Raw genomic sequence first — 16,314 nt, 5'->3', positions numbered from 1 at the left:
TGACACAAGAATCACTCAAACATAATTAAACTGCGCTTGTGACTTGAAAGACTAAGAGGCTGACTTAAATAAAGCCAACTTTAGTTTTATCTGAAAATCATCTTTCTTTGGAACCTTTTTTCAATTTAGCTTTTACCATTTTTGTGGCCCAGACAGAGGCGGAGGGTGGATGTTAATTGACGTCTCCTTAATAAGGCAGCCTGTTTCGTTCTGCAGGATAAAGTTACAAAAGCTGTGTTTATAAAACTTTACAGCGCGAATGTTCTAGATTCCAGAAATTGACTTCTAATAGTGCAACTTCACAGGATTACGGATGAGTAAGGAACCTGTTTTGATGGACACTCATCAGTCACTAACAAATGTAACATCCTAAGCCATATTCACTCCTGTTCTTACACCAGTTATTATTAAGTTACTGAAACATCAATCACACGCAGCATACTGCAAACATTTTTAATTGGACCCTTTCATCCAAACAGCCATCTGGCATGTGATCAGGTCTAATTTAAGTATTTTTTTCATGCTGGTAAATAAGATAAACTGTTCTGAGAAAATTCCAAAATGCCACATGCTTGAGAGCTGCGACGTTTTGGAATGAAACACTTTTGGCATTCATAACATTAGCATGTAGAAGTTTTATGTTAAAAATCAGAGAAATAAAGATGTAAAAAAAAATCCAATGCTTTTTGCACTCCAATTACACTCCACAGGTTTAGTGAAAGGAGCTTGCCCAGCTCCCTTTTTGAACTACTCCCTGTCATAAAGCTACGTTCAATACATATCCTGGTAATCTCTCCAGAGTTTGGTGAACCTCCTGGCAAAAACTGCCTGGCACTTAACCATACTCTTTGCTTTCATGATAAAAGCAAAATAGCACGGACACTGGGAATATTGAAGTAAAACAGAAAATTCTGGAAATTCTCAGCAGGTCAGGTAACATCCGTGGAGGGAGAAAGAATGTTAAGATATCACTCATTGACCATTTACCAGAACAGGGGGAGTTCAAGAATTCAATAAACTTAAAGGGAAAAATTTAACATGGGCAAGAGTGGTCTTACCCTTCAGCTGCAGAACCTCCTGTCACTCCTTTTTGAAGGCCTGTTGAATTAAATGCCTGTCAGGCACTTTTTTGGGCAGTGGCATTTCCCAGGATCAAGGACCCCAAGGGCAGATCTCACCTGCCTTGACAGCATCAGCCAATCAGAGGCAGCAGCGCATGATTCAGCAGCACTGTCAATGAGGCATCTGATAGCCTACCTACCCTTGAACAACTAGCACCGTCATGTGACACATTAATGCACACTGAAGGGCCTTTTCCTGTACCACCCCAGTTTTTTCCAGGGGTGGCAGAGGCCAAAGTCAAATTTGGTGCCCGCTAAGCCTCATTCCACAGGCAAGGGGTTTGGGCTCTTTCTTTGTGGCTCCCTGGCCATCCTCGTTCCTCACCTTGACCCTGACCGCCCCTTCAAAGCATTGATGCTTCTCCCTCCTGGACTGTATACCTCAGCCCCTACCTATACTCACATCAGCCTCTTCACCTCACCCTATGGAGAAACCATTCAACTTGCCTTGCTCCAGCGAAGATCTCTGTTGGGAATAGATGCAGGCACACCACTCCAAACCCATCCCCCAACCCAACCCCAAATAGTCGTGTTCAGAAAAACAAGCTTTCCATGGTGGAATTGCCTCCTTAGATAAGGTTAGCAATTCTGCCCTGGGACAATTAATGTGCCTCTGAGCATTACAGAGGTGTGAGGGAACTGCTGGACAGGGTCAGGCTTGTCACAGGTCTGTCTGTTTTTCCAAGGGATGATGGGGACCCTGGTGAAAATGTAAAATCCTAGACGAATATCAGCAACTCATCAAACTAGGCCATGTATGTATATATTTCAAACATTTATTAACAGTAGCCAGACTCAATCCCATGCATTTAATAATCCAGTAAAAGGAAAAAGCATTTGCTGATATGTTTCCTCATCGTTACAGACATTTAGAGACATTGACTATCTCAGCCTCATGCCTGAAGGAAATGTCAGAAATAGGGGGGTGAAGTCATGCCCCAGAAGGATCAGTGCTATCATTGACTGAATCCTAGGTAGAAGATGTTTGCATGTTTATTTTTAATTACATTGTGTTGTACTTTCCAAGTAAGTGACAATATAAAAGGCCATTAGTGCAATGCGTCTGTCAATCTTCCACTGAGCAAACATATTATTTCCCTTAAACAACTTGTACAATTGCAAACAATTGGTGACTCTCAATCTACACAGAACTCTGCCAAAGTAAGTTGAGAGTGATACACTGTTTAATGTGGGTCAGAAGAGAGGATGCACTGAGCATCCTAAGCAGTGCTATCTGAGGAATTCAGTTGCATTGAGTTCAAAGACCATGTATATCAAGAGGCTAAGTTACAATATCAAGTGCAGGTTTGCTGGTTCACAGACCCAAGAGGGATTATTTAAACTCCCAGAAATTGATGGGTTTTGGCCATATTGGTAATTGAAATGTTAAAAATCAGAAACAGGGACAAAAACTGCCTTGAACCAGCCTATTTCTGGCAATAATGGAGACCGGGCATTGGATGGATAAAACTAATGTGTTCTCATGTGGCAAGGTCCTCATTTAAATCTTTTGAGGAGGTTGCTTACAATAATTCAACCTGTTTTTCATTTTAAAGCACAGTAAGCCCAGTTTCTCAGAGGTGAGAAAGACTGAATTCCTTAGGAAAGCATTTTCACAGAACTGCTTGTGAGTCAAGAGAAGCACATGAGTTTCATCCAGGCCCAACAAGCTTGCTTGGAAACATGAAACCCTCATGTCTACAATGACACATCCCACACTGACTCCATTAGGAAACCCCTGTACTCCCACTCTCACATAGTTGATCATCAACTGTCTTCTTGAATCATTGACTCCACTATCCATGATATTTTCCCACTAAACTCCACCACCCCCGTCCCCATCTGATCTCTTTGGGGTGGCACAGTGGCTCAGTGGCTAGCACTGCTGCCTCATAGCGCCAGGGACCTGGGTTCACTTCCACCTTTGGACGACTGTCCATGTGGAGTTTGCACATTCTCCCTCTATCTGCGTGGGTTTCATCTGGCTGCTCTGATTTCCTCCCACAGTCCAAAGATGTGCAGATGGGATTAGATTGCCCCATAGTGCCCAAGGATTTTTAGGTTAGGTGGGTTAGACATGGGAAATGCAGGGGTAGGGGAATGTGTCTGGGTGGGATGCTCTTCAGAGGGAAGGTGTGGACTTGTTGGGCTGAATGGCCTATTTCCAAACTGTAGGGATGCCATATTCTATTAGATTACCACTGTCTGATTTTCAAATTCTCCTGTGACCTCTACCTCCAACAGTTTTTTCTTTATTCATTCACAGGATGAGGGCATTGCTGGCTTGCATTTATTGTCCATCCCTAATTGCCCCAGAGGGCAGTTCAGAGTCAACTATATTGCTGTGGGTCTGGAGTCACATGTAGTCAAGGTAAGGATGGCAGATTCCTTCCCTAAAGGACATTAATGAACCAGATGGTTTTTTCCGACAATTGACAATGGATTCACAGTCATCATTTGACTCTTAATTCCGGATATTTCATTGAATTCAAATTCCACCATGTGCCATGGCAGGATTTGAACCTGTTGTCCCCAGAATGTTATTTGTGTCTCTGGATTAACAGTCCAGCAATAATGCCACTACACTATCACCTCCCCTATGTCTGCGTGGGTTTCTTGAATGTTGCCTGATCCTGGATTGCTCTCTGCCTGACAGATAGCCAAGCCTATCAACTGGGCGAGTTCTTTGAGCGGCCAATCTGTTGTACAATATGTGCAGCTGTGGAATTAAGATTGCCAGCTTTGCTGACCAAAAGTTCTAAATCAAGAGTTCAAATACCGACCTGAATAAATAGTGGGGTCAATTTGTCCAGTTCGGCTGGGAATTTATTAGATCATACAATAATTATGTACAATATTCACTGCATAAATTAAAGCATAAACTTGAACTTGTGAAATCAAATCACTTTATTATGAATGATTTGCTGCCTCAGAGCGTGGAAGCAGGTTCAATTGGAATATTTAAAAGGGAATTAGACTGTTATCTGAAGAGAAAAAATATATAAAATCAGGGGGAACAGGTGAGAGAATGGAATAAGTGACTATTTCATTCTGGGTGCCAATACACGCATGATGGGCCAAGTGGCCCTCTTCAGCATTGTAACAACTCTGATTTAATCAGGAGAACCACATTCTCCAGAATGCTTGGACAAAAACCTCGAAAGACCCAGCTGCTTGAGGATAAATCCTGTAAGTTAATTGGAAAGGATGTCAAAATACATTTATCTCATTCAGGGCCTATATTCTAACCTGAAGTAATGCTGTACTTTTGTTGCCAGGGATAGCATAAGAACCTCGCAGAATTAACAGCTGTGCTGTGTTCAATTACTGAGACATGCATTAGCTATTGCCTGCCACTCATAACGGCTAATAACTTTGGAATATGTCACTGAAAATCTCTCGTTTTGGCTGTAAATTAAAGAAAAACTGCTGCTTAACATGTTTAGGGTCATTGGCCCGTGGGTCTCACAGCAGAATGAAATTGGCCAATCCAGCTGAAGCTCCCAATCTGACCCTCCCTGAATAAATCTTTGTGTAGTCTCCTACAGCTGCTTCATATTGCTGAAGAACAGTTTCTGTCTCTTCGCCCAAAATTTACGAGCAAGGGAACATTAATATGTTTTCCAAAGAGGACACATCGACATGTTTTTAACTCATCACAGATATTTCTGTATTAACTAAGACATTAGCTATGAGCTACATCAGCGTGATTGGGAATCCAGATGTGGTCGCTTGTACATTTGATCAGGAAATTAGCAAAATGAGTAAGGCCTTGTGATTGAGCATTCTATTTCAATCTTTGTGGTCACATGGTGTGGGCATGTGATCATTAACTTTATTGGTAAAAGTTGTTGAACAAGATGGAGGCAGCACATATGTTTAGGTCATTGCTTTCTTTCAATGGTTACTGCATGATGGTGGCTGTTTATTACATGAGCATAAACACACAAAGCAAACTTACCAATCGAGTGTAAGTGTGGAAACCAAATTCATGTGGCTAAAATGGTGGGTGGGATCCTATATGAGCAAAATGGGCTTTTGTGAGGTACGGGGCGGAATCAAGCGACAAATCCAGCAAGATCATACAACAGAAAAATCATAGAATCTCTACAGTCTGTTTGGCCCATCGAGCCCACACCACCCCTCTGATAAACATCTCACTCCTTACTCTATAACATAGTGCTTCCCATGGCTAATCCACCTCGCTGCAAATCCCTACACACTGTGGGGCAATTTAGCATGGCCAATACACCTAACCTGCACATCTTTGGTCTGTGGGAGGAAACAGGAAGTAACGGAGGAAACCCCTACAGACACGGGGAGAATGTGCAAGCTCCACACAGACAGTCAGCCGAGGTTGGAGTCAAACCTGGGACCCTGGTGCTGTGAGGCTGCAGTGCTAACCACTGAGCCACCGTGCTGTCCCTAGATCCATCTTACTAGTGAGATAATCCCTTTGATCTTTTATACTTTTCACAAATGATGTGGAGAGATTCTCAAACAAAACAATGAGCACCAGAGAAACACAGCAGGTAAGAACAGACATTGAGCTTGAAACATTAACATGAAACATTTTCTCTCAACAGTTACTGCCAGACCTGCTGTGTTTCTCCAGCAATTTGTTTCAAATTTATAGCAGCCACAGTTGTTTGTATTTACTTTAGTGATGAGATTCTCGCTAGGCGGTGTTGAAATGCCAAGTGAGGGATATTAATGTTTGTTAATCTCCTTCATAACACCACAACTTGCATCATTGATATTCAGCTTCCATCTTAAACCAACTGTATGGCATGGAAACAGACCCCCAATCAAACTCATCTATGCTGACCTGGCTGCCCAAACGAAGCTAGTCCCATTTGCCTGCATTTGGTCCATATTCCTCTAAATATTTCCTGTGTACGTCCAAATGTTCTTTAAATATTTTAACTGTATCTGCATCCACCTTTGGCAGTTTATTCCGCATAAAAACTACCCTCAGTGTGTTAAAGCTGCTCCTCAGGTCCCTTTTAAATCTTTCTCCTCTCACCTTAAAAATATGCCCCGTAGTTTTGAACTCCACGCTAGGAAAAGGGCCTTTGCTATTCACCTTATTCATATCCTTCATGATTTTATGAACCTCCATAAAGTCACTTTTCAACCTCCTAAGCTCCAGTGAAAAATGTACTAACCTTTCCAGCATCTCCTTGTAACTCAAACCCTCTAGTTCAGACCAGATCCTGGTAAAACGTTTCTTTGCACTGTCCCATTTATCCTTCCTATAGCAGGCCAACCAGAACTTAAAGCAGTATTCGAGAAATGTCCTCACCAATCATCCTGAAAAACCTCAACATGATGTCCCAACTCTAATGAATGTTGACCTCCATATTAGACACCGGACATCACCTCAGGGTGTGATTCTCAGGAGCCAGCAAAATGCATTCTTCCTTCATGGATGTTGGCATCTCGCCATGACCATTCCAGGATTTCTACTGTGAACTAGCAGGATGCTCATGAAGGACAGACTTGCAATACAGGGCTCACCAGCAACTTGCCTTAAAAGTGCTGCAGTAAGGACAGTTTGCATGCATGGATATATACCCATTTACAGACAGGAGTAGGCTGCTACTCAGGGGTGTTTGATTGCTCTCTTTGCCCTTACTCAATTACTTCCTACCTGGATGTTTGGAACATTCCTGCCAGTTGCACAGGTTGCAACTACCACCGTCTTCAGTCAATGGGACGAACATTTTACTTTAAGGCAGTGTGCTATGTCAATCTTAGTTCTACACCATGTCCCAGCAGCTTACATGGCAAATATACTGCACATGTAATGGTGGCAGGCATGAATGAAGTCATTGTAGGCACCCACCAGTCAGGAAGTCCTGCCACAGTAAGTCAAAGGTAATATCCTATAGTAACCAGGGACATTGGCTACTGCCAGACATCCACTTGGGAGTGTCTTGGTCAAGGGGTCTGTGCCTTTTCCATCCAGGGTGAGGGTCACTATCAGTCCATTGACTGTGTAGCTTTGTGGTACTGAGAGTCTGAGATATCTCTCCATAGCTCCCCGTGTTGACTTTATCTGTTTTATGCCCAAACTGCTAATGATTTCCTAGAAAACCTGGGAAAAAAAGTTCGAATCCTGATCAGATTGTAGCTCAATTGCTATTCCATAACAAGTAAATAAATTAGCTCATTTTTCATTATTACCCAACCTGTAATTGTCCTCAACGGAGTAGCTCCTGGGAATTGGTTTGTCATATTCGTAGTTGTAAGGATACTGCGTTGACCAGTTTTCATTTTTGCTAATGGTCTTAAGCAATCTACTGACACACAACCAAATGGTACTTTAAAACAGGTATATGTCGCAGAGGTGCTAGTCTGACTCCACGTTGCGGTTTTCCTACTATCTGACATACATGATGCTTTACAGGACTGCACTGCAACTTTATGAAATCTTAGTCATGTAAAATATCTATTTATTAATGCCTGCATTTCCTGTGTCTCTATATGTCCTGCCGTAGGAATGTCATGTGCTACTTGCAATGCCTCCACATGATATCTGGGTGGTTCCACTATTTGTTAAACATATTTTCATCTACAGCCCATGAGGATTGCTTCACCTCCTCGTCAGAATTTAGTTTGTAACAAAATAACACGTCGGAATGCTTTCAGACTCAGATTCAGTGAGAGCCGTCTGTGAACAAACTTAACTCCGAATCTGCTTCCTGAGCCTTAATTAATAAAGACATGACAAGCACTTCTTTTGAATTCTTAAACAGAGATTCAGTGACACTTGCATCTGCCTGTGTGATCTCTGATGATAGATTTAGTTTCACCATTGCTTTTGCCACTTCACATAATGAGAAAAAATTAACTGGTATCAACTCCCACAACTGTTCTGTCTCTTTAGCCTCATCTGTTTCCCTCGCAACAACTAGCATCCTGAGCTCATGTGTCCCACTTTATTACAATGGAAACACCTTGACTTCTGATTTTCACCTGCACCCTGGGCACTTTCCCTAATCTGAGGAAGATTCTAATTACCTGTTCCCTACCTTGCCCGATTGCCTTCCTTTCAATCTCTTATTTTCTGTCCCTTTCGAAATGATGATGGTGACAGAAAGAAAGACTATGGATTAGCTCACAATCATCAGTCATTAGTGCCCCTGCTTGATAGATACAAACTTTTGATCCTCAGCATGAATTCTTATAAAGGAGGGTAGTGAGTTTTTAAATTCCTCTAAAAGAATATACCTTCTAAGAGCTTTGTTCATTGTTTCACCTTCTAATTATCTTGTCTGCCTGTTAAAATTTCTTTGCTTAACCCTTTCAGATTCATTATAAGTTTGTCCGTCTAGAATCTTTGCCCATATATCTCAGGTACTAACTCTTGAAACAAAATATTTGTCTTTTTAGCTTCATCATACCAAGAAACCTCCTCTAGTAGTGAAGCATGAACTTCCTGTTCTTTACCTGTCAACTTGCTTTGTATCCTCTCTCGTCCAGTTCATTTGTATAGCTATTTTCGCAAATGACATGAAGAATGCTTCAATATCCTTTTTCTCCAATGTTGATATGGCCTGTGCAACTGAAACATTTACCTACTGGACTTCAAGTTATCACTCAGATTCTCCACACTGAAGATTGCATCAGTACCTGACATCTCCTGTTTCAATTTCATCTAAGGATTTATGTTTGGAGATAGTAAGAACTGTAGTTGCTGGAGTCAGAGATAACACAGTGTGGGAGAGCTGGAGGAACACAGCAGTCCAGGCAGCATCAGGGGAGCAGGAAAGCTGATGTTTCGGGTTGGGACAAGGACGACAAGGGTCTCAACCCAAACAGTCAACTTTTCTGCTCTTCAGATGCTGCCTGGACTGCTGTGCTCCTCCAGCTCCACACTGTGTTATCTATGTTTTATGTTCTCTTTTCCCTTTCTCTTTGTAACTCTAATTCTAGTTTTCTTATTTGTATTCTTTTTATGTTTCATTGCCTCTCTCTTTCCTATTCTTACTCTAGTCCTTCCTTGACTTTTTCTTCCATCTCTAGTTTCTTCATTATTTCCTCATGCTCAAGTTCCTTTAGCTGTAACTGAATATCTCCTAATTCCGATGTTTCACTCCCTGGAATACCTGGTGCCTCTCGTATTTCCTCTCAACCCAAGTGACATGTTAGTACGTCAATTATCATTGCCTTTGTAGCTCTGCCACATTCTTCTAAGCTCTATCTCTAGTTTACCCACCAAATCAATCAACTCTTCTTTGAAAGTCCCCTTAATATTGTCGGGGACAATTTTGTCATCTGCTGGAAATCCTTTGCTGCTCCCAATGCCACATGCAGCCCAAAGCCTGGTGTTTTTCTTTATGCACAGGTCCTCATTGCCTCTGTTTGAAATCAACCTTCAACAAGAGTCCCCAGACTTTGTTACAACAGACTGGGGTAGTGTCAGAGGTTAGAGGTGGGCGGGCAGAATAGAGGTGGAGCGCCCAGCTACTTCTGCAGTGTCCTGATTGGAAACCACCGAGCGACTTGCGTACGTTTCCATCTCCAGCTGAACTCTTCTCAACACTGTCCTTTCTTCTTGTGAGGAGGGCATGCTCGGGCTGGGGGTCAAGGTTCCCCGCTCCCCCTGTCACCATACCTTCAGTCCTGCAATGATAGAGAGTGCAGGATTTTTTGTGCCTTTCCAGCAATGAGCCTGGAAGCTTTGGAACACTGGTGCTCACCTGGGTGTGCTGCGGTGTTTTAAAAATGGCACCAGTGCAAGGGCTGCTGGTCTTTGGGCAGATATCTGCTGAGTAGCGAGCTGTTGTGAGAATGACATTCGGCAAGATGGGACTGTTGGAAATTGAGAGATGCCATTGGATGGGGTAGGTAATAAAAAATGGCAAAACTTTGTAAGATGGGGCAAGAGAACTTGCTAGGCCTTGAGGTGACAAACCCTGCACAAAACCTGACGCAACTAGGATGTAACCAAAAAGACGTTGAGATTCATCTTAGTATTAGTGTTGCCAAACCCGTAGTTGATGAACAATTTCTATCACTGGCACGTTAAATTGGATCCATTTGGTATGATAAGCCCATATTCTGATGAGAAAACTACATCACATATTTCCTCAAAAACACAAATTACCAACTATTATGCTGACAGGCTGTGTAAGAGAACTGCAGAATGCCCCAACAGAGACGATTTTTGAACCTGAGTGATGTATTTGCCAGCTCTGTGAAAAGACATGCTTGTAAAGCTTAATGGTAAAGTTTAGGTGTCTCAGAGAGTTATTAGGCCTTTCCTGGCTGGTTTATTTTCCTTGGATGTGATTTTGGAATTTACAAAGAACTCATTGACGATCGGTTTCCAAGAAAGAACACAACAGAACTAAGTTGGAGAAGCTGAGTGTGTTTCTTTAAGATTTTTCGATGTTGAGTTTTAACAAGGTGTTGAAGTTTCTTGGTTGCGGGAATGCAAATTGCTGCACAGTCATTTACCACCTGGGCATCCATCACCACCTACACACATCGTCAAAAGGACTTGCTGTGTTCTCCGAAAGCGGGAAGTGATGGGGAGGAAATTCCAGTCTTTTCGAGAAAAGGATTTATCTTTTCTATCTGATTACCCTCTCATAGTCATACCCAGTCAAATACAGCCTTGTTGTCAACTTGACAGGTTTGGCTGCAGATTGCTGTGAATACTTCAGCTTTGTCTTTTGCAATGATGCTCTGGGCACATCCAGCATTGGGGATGTTTGTGGAACCCCCTCCTCCAGTGAATTGTTTAATTGGCCACCACCATTCACAGTTAGATGTATCAGGACTGCAGAGCTTAGATGTGATCTGTTGGTTGTGGGATGGATTTATTCTGTCTATCATTTGCTACCTATGCTGTTTGGCACACAAGTAATCCTGTCTGGAAGGTTCACCAGGGTCAGGTAGGTATGCTTAGTATGGCACCAGGGATGCCCTTCTGCACCTTTATTGAATTACAAGACATCCCCTAACTTGAAGATAATGATTGAGTGGTGCATATGCTGAGCCATAAAGTTGCAGATTCTGATGGAGTACAATTCTGCTGCAGCTGATAGACCTCATGCCTCACAGATGCCCAGTCTTGAGTTGCTAGATCTGTTTGAAATCTTTCCCATTTAACCTGTGATAATGCCATGTAATACAATATTGATGGGATTTCATCAAGGGCTATGATGGTCATTCTTATCTATACCATCGTGGACAGATATACCTGTGGCAGGTAGATTGATGAGGATGAAGTCATTTATACTGTTGCGTTGTGTTGATTCCCTGACAAGCTACCAAAGATTCCTTCTTCTAGCTGCTATGACCTTTAGAAGCCAACTAACAGTGTTTGCCATAGTGCTGCTGAAGCACTCTTGGTGTTATTGAAGTCCCCATCTGAAGTTAATTCTGTGCCTTTGCCACCCTCAGTGCTTCCTTCAGTGGGGTTCAGCTGAGGGGGTGTGGTACGTATTAATCAACATGAGGTTTCCTTGCTCGTGTTTGACCCAATGTCGTGACACTTTGTAGGCTCCATCATCAATATTGAGTCCTGTTAGGTAAATTCCCTCCCAACTGTATCTTACTGTTCCATCCCTTTTGCTGGCCTATCCTAGGATATGTTGTGCCCACAGATGGTGATAATGTTGTCTGCAAGATAAGACTCCCTGAGTATGGCAATATTGGGCTGTTGCTTGACTAGTCTGTAAGCCAGCTCTGCTAATTTTGGGGATGGTCTGCAGATGTTTGGCAGGAGTTCCTTGCAGGTTTGACAGGGCCTTTTTGTGCCTATGGTTGTCATTTCCAGTGCCCAGGTTCGTGCAAGATGATCCTTCCAGTCTCAGTCCTTTTCTAAAATATTTAGATCAACACAACAAAGTGATTTGAGAGGGAAGAGTCAACCACTTTGCTGTGGGTCTAGACTAACATATAAGTCATACCAGCTAAAGACAATGCTTTTCCTTCCCTGAAAGACAGTACTGTGTCAGATGTTTTATGGTCATCAAAAGACTTTTCATTCTAATTTTTTCTTTGAACTCAAATTCCAGAATCTGTTGTGGGATTTAAGCTTTGGACATGTGACTTACTTGGGTCTCTGATGTAGTATGCCGGCGACAATACCACTACACCATCACCACTCTCATTGGTAAAGGATTTGTATAAGAAAGATACATATACAGAGACTGGTTGAGAGATGCAAGTCTGTGTGGGGAAAATTAAACAATTTGACAGACAAAATGGCATAGAATTTGGAAGACTAACAGACTGAGAGGTGGACGATGTGGGAGCTTAAATAAAGAGCTTCTGAATGGAAGACAGGAGAAGATTTTTTAAAGGAAAGATAACAGGGCAGGTTCAAAATTGCTGGAAATTCTGTCACCACATAAGAAGGGGAAGGATGCTGGATTGAGAATCAGTTGAGGAAAGTGGAATGTCATTTATTACGATCAAGAATCCAATGAGAGTTTACTTTTGATGCAACTGGTCTAGAAATATAATGTAAATAATGGAGATACCAAAACATTAAGGAATTCTTACTTGTTGTGCCATCAATCCAACTTTTAGCTACTGGTTGACCAAGATTTGGAATTCTATCCTAAACCTTTCCTTCCTTAAGATATTACCTAAAACCCAAACTCATTGATAATGTTATTGTGTACCTGCCCCAATGTCTCTTTAGGTGGTTTGTTCATGTGTTAATTGTTCAATGATGGCGTTCAATGGTTAACTCCAGCCTTTGGTAGGAAACTAAGTTGTGGTGCTGCAATGGTCCTATGAATGTGGTGCCTCAGAGCTGAACAATACTGACGCTAAGAGCAAAAGAGCAAATATTCTCATTCTTGTTGCCAACAGCTCTGACATGCCACAGTTATAGTGTGATCTTTGACTAAGTCATCTTCCAGCATTGTAGCAGTGCTTGGGGCAAAATGTAGTCCTGTTCTGTTGAGAATACGCACGAACTGCAGACTGAAATTCCAGCTGGTGAACTCCAGCTTGCTTTAAATGTCAACAATAAAACTCCAGATGGCCTGGTGCAACCACTTTCCATTTGATTTTGGATAATCAAAAGACCACAATATCCTGACTACTCCCTTTAAATCCATATGCAATTTTAGCATCAGTCGGAATGTGTGACCAGTTTCAGGTAAAACTTGATTTGAGTTGGCCCTTCATCCAGACTGAAAGAATGAGGCAGGATGGATAGAAAGACAATACTCCTATAATGAGCATGGGACAATAGACACAACTTTAAAAGAAATGTAAATAGAGGCCAGGAGACTCTTAATCATGCAGCTAGTTATGATTTGATTTGATTTGATTTAATGCAGTCACATGTACCTAAGTACAATGTAAAGCTTTGTTTTGCAAGCAGTACAGGCAGATCATGCCAAACAAGAACATACAGATCATAGTGTGCTTAGGTAGAGCAAGGCATACAGGGTTACAGCTCCAAAGTAAGTGTGCAAAACAAGATCAACATTATTTGAAGTTAGAGAGGTCCATTCAGCAGTCTAGTAAGAGCAGGGAAGAAGTTGTTCTTGAACCTCTTGGTGCTTGTGTGTTCAATCTTCTGTATCTTCTGCCTGACGGAAGAGGCTGAGGAATTCACTTGAGGATGATGGGAGTAGTCAGAGGATTAGGGAGGGCAGTTGGGGATTAGGGGTGAGTTAGCTGTGTTACTTATATAGTTACCCAGGTCATGGTTTTAAACTCAGTAGCATGTCAAAAGGTTACTATCCAAGCAAGTATTTCCAAACTTTCTAAAATTTTCAATTCTGAGTCAAAAGGTTTGGGGGAGCTAAGGAATTGCCTACAAATAATTCAAACTTTCCAAGCATTTCCCATGGGAATGTTGCATCGGGACACCTGGGTGACATGTGGTAAATGTAAAGCTACAGTGTAGTAAATGCTGGGCCATGACGTTATGGATTATGGTTGGATACAGTTCTACAGCCGCAGATGGCCCACAGAATCTCACAGATGCTCAGTTTTGGGGAGGTAAATCTATCCCATTCAGGCCAATCAATGATATCCTTACAATGAAGAGACTTTACTTCCTCATGGAACTGTTTGTATTCATTGTTGCACATATTGGCACAGATGACCTATCTGACACAGATAGATTGGTGACAGTAAGGCAAAATAGGCTTTAGCCAGCTTGTTGATCCTGTCAGCACATGATTAATTGTCTGGTGCTTGCTCAGTTGGGTGCTGTTGATATACTTTTGGAGTGGGCATTGAAGACCCCACCCAGAATACATTCACGCTATTTTTAGCTATCGTGTCTCTTCTGAGTGCTTTTCAACATAGAGGAGTCCTGTTTCATCAGCTGAAGGGGTGTGGTGCGGTGCAGGAGGTGCTAACCAATAGCAGAATTCTTGCGAATGTTTGACAGGTAAGCTTTTACGGGTCTGGCATCCACATGGAAGAATCCCAGGCCAAATCCTTCCTGATTGTATACCTCTGTGCCACCGCCTTTACTTGGGTCTGTCTTACTGGTGGGACAGGACATACCCTGAGAAAGTGATAGAAGTGTATCAGATATTAGCTGTAGTGCTTAAATCAGTGAATGTGACCATATCGTGCTGTCGTAAGAAGCCCTGTGATGGGTCAAGATGAATTTGGAGGGTTGATGGGTTGGGTGGCTGCTATTGTTTCCAGTGTTTAGGTCAATATTGTATGGCCCCACAGATTTCATTCCTTTTGGACCTGTCTGCAGTGGTTTTGTGTACCTAACTGGTTTGCTAGGCCTTTTAAGAGGACAGTTAAGTGTCTGTAGGTCTGGAGTCAGATGTGACCAGGACTTCCCTGAAAGATGCCAATGAACCAGTTGAATATTCGTGACAAGCTGATCATTTTATCCTCACATTACAGAGACTAGCCTTTAATTCCAGATTTAATGATTAATTTAGTTCAAGTCTGGCCAGCTGCCATGGAGTATTTAACCTTGCATCTCTGAATTACCAATCCAGTGACCTTGTTGCTGTGCCATCAGCCCCGTAATCATGCACAACCGAGTCAGCATGGTTTGTGATTTGGAGGGGAACTTGCAGGTGTGTGTTGTGCCCAGAAGTCTGTTCCATGTCTTTCTCAATATTAGAGACCAGAGGTTTGGGAGGTGATGTTGAACACCCTCAATGAGCTGCTATCAGTGGTTCCCAGCCTTCCTAGTAGCAAGGCTCACTCCTTTGAGACAAACAGCGCACCCACTTTTTCCAATTGAATCAATTGTCATAAATATCACATTTACTTGCATTTACTGTATTTATAGCCTTACTAGATGGGTTTGCAGCATTGTGCATACAACTGGCTAAAGAAGGACCAAATGCAACAACGCTACAAATCCACCAGATAAAGTACACTGCTTTTCGATCTTCAGCACAAGCACATTTCTAAAATCTGCTCAACTCAATGATTTCTAACATTTCATGGTCCTAAATCTATTCCATACACTGCCCTTGGTTCAGGGTTCTGACTTTCACAGGTGACATTTTGGACCTGCCAGTGTGCATACAGACTTTTGATTCGGGGAAGAATTGATGAGAAGGCCAGCCGTGAACCTTGCTGCTTTGATAAGTGTTCCCTTCTATTGCTTTTCCATCTGTGCCAGTGTTGAAAATGTTAATTCATAGAGCCATGATGTCAGAAACAGCAATAGTGCAGCAAAGTTCACGACTACATTGCTTTTAATTTGATTACTTGTCATGAGTTTTCTGTAATTTTATAAGTTTGTTTGGACAGAATATAGTTTAAAATGAAAATATGTTTGTTTTACAATGACTTTCATTACCTTTCTATGAAATTGCATGACACACTTTTCTCATGGTAAGTTATCGTTGAAACCCATTACTGTAGATAGTACACACTGCATTCATAATACACTGGTGGCAGAGGAAGTGATTGATTAAGGTGGTGGATATGTGCTGTTCAAATTAGTTGCTTTGCTCTGGACGGTCTTAATCTTCTTGACTATTATTGGAGCCGTACTCATCCAGGCAAGTAGAGTTTGACACATTATAAATCATAAAATGTTACATGAATGTTTACATGTAATCTTATATCTGTGTACACTTCGCTCTCCTTTTCTCATTACAATGTCCTACATTCACGCATTCACAAAGACTGTTTCCAAAGTATCGCCCAGTAATTACAAACTCCAACCATTATAGCTTCTACAAGTTTAGTATCAATTTCTTTCATCATA

The sequence above is a fragment of the Stegostoma tigrinum genome, chromosome 5 (genome assembly GCF_030684315.1).
Source record: "Stegostoma tigrinum isolate sSteTig4 chromosome 5, sSteTig4.hap1, whole genome shotgun sequence".
Taxonomy (NCBI): domain Eukaryota; kingdom Metazoa; phylum Chordata; class Chondrichthyes; order Orectolobiformes; family Stegostomatidae; genus Stegostoma; species Stegostoma tigrinum.
This window is presented reverse-complemented; position numbering follows the sequence as displayed.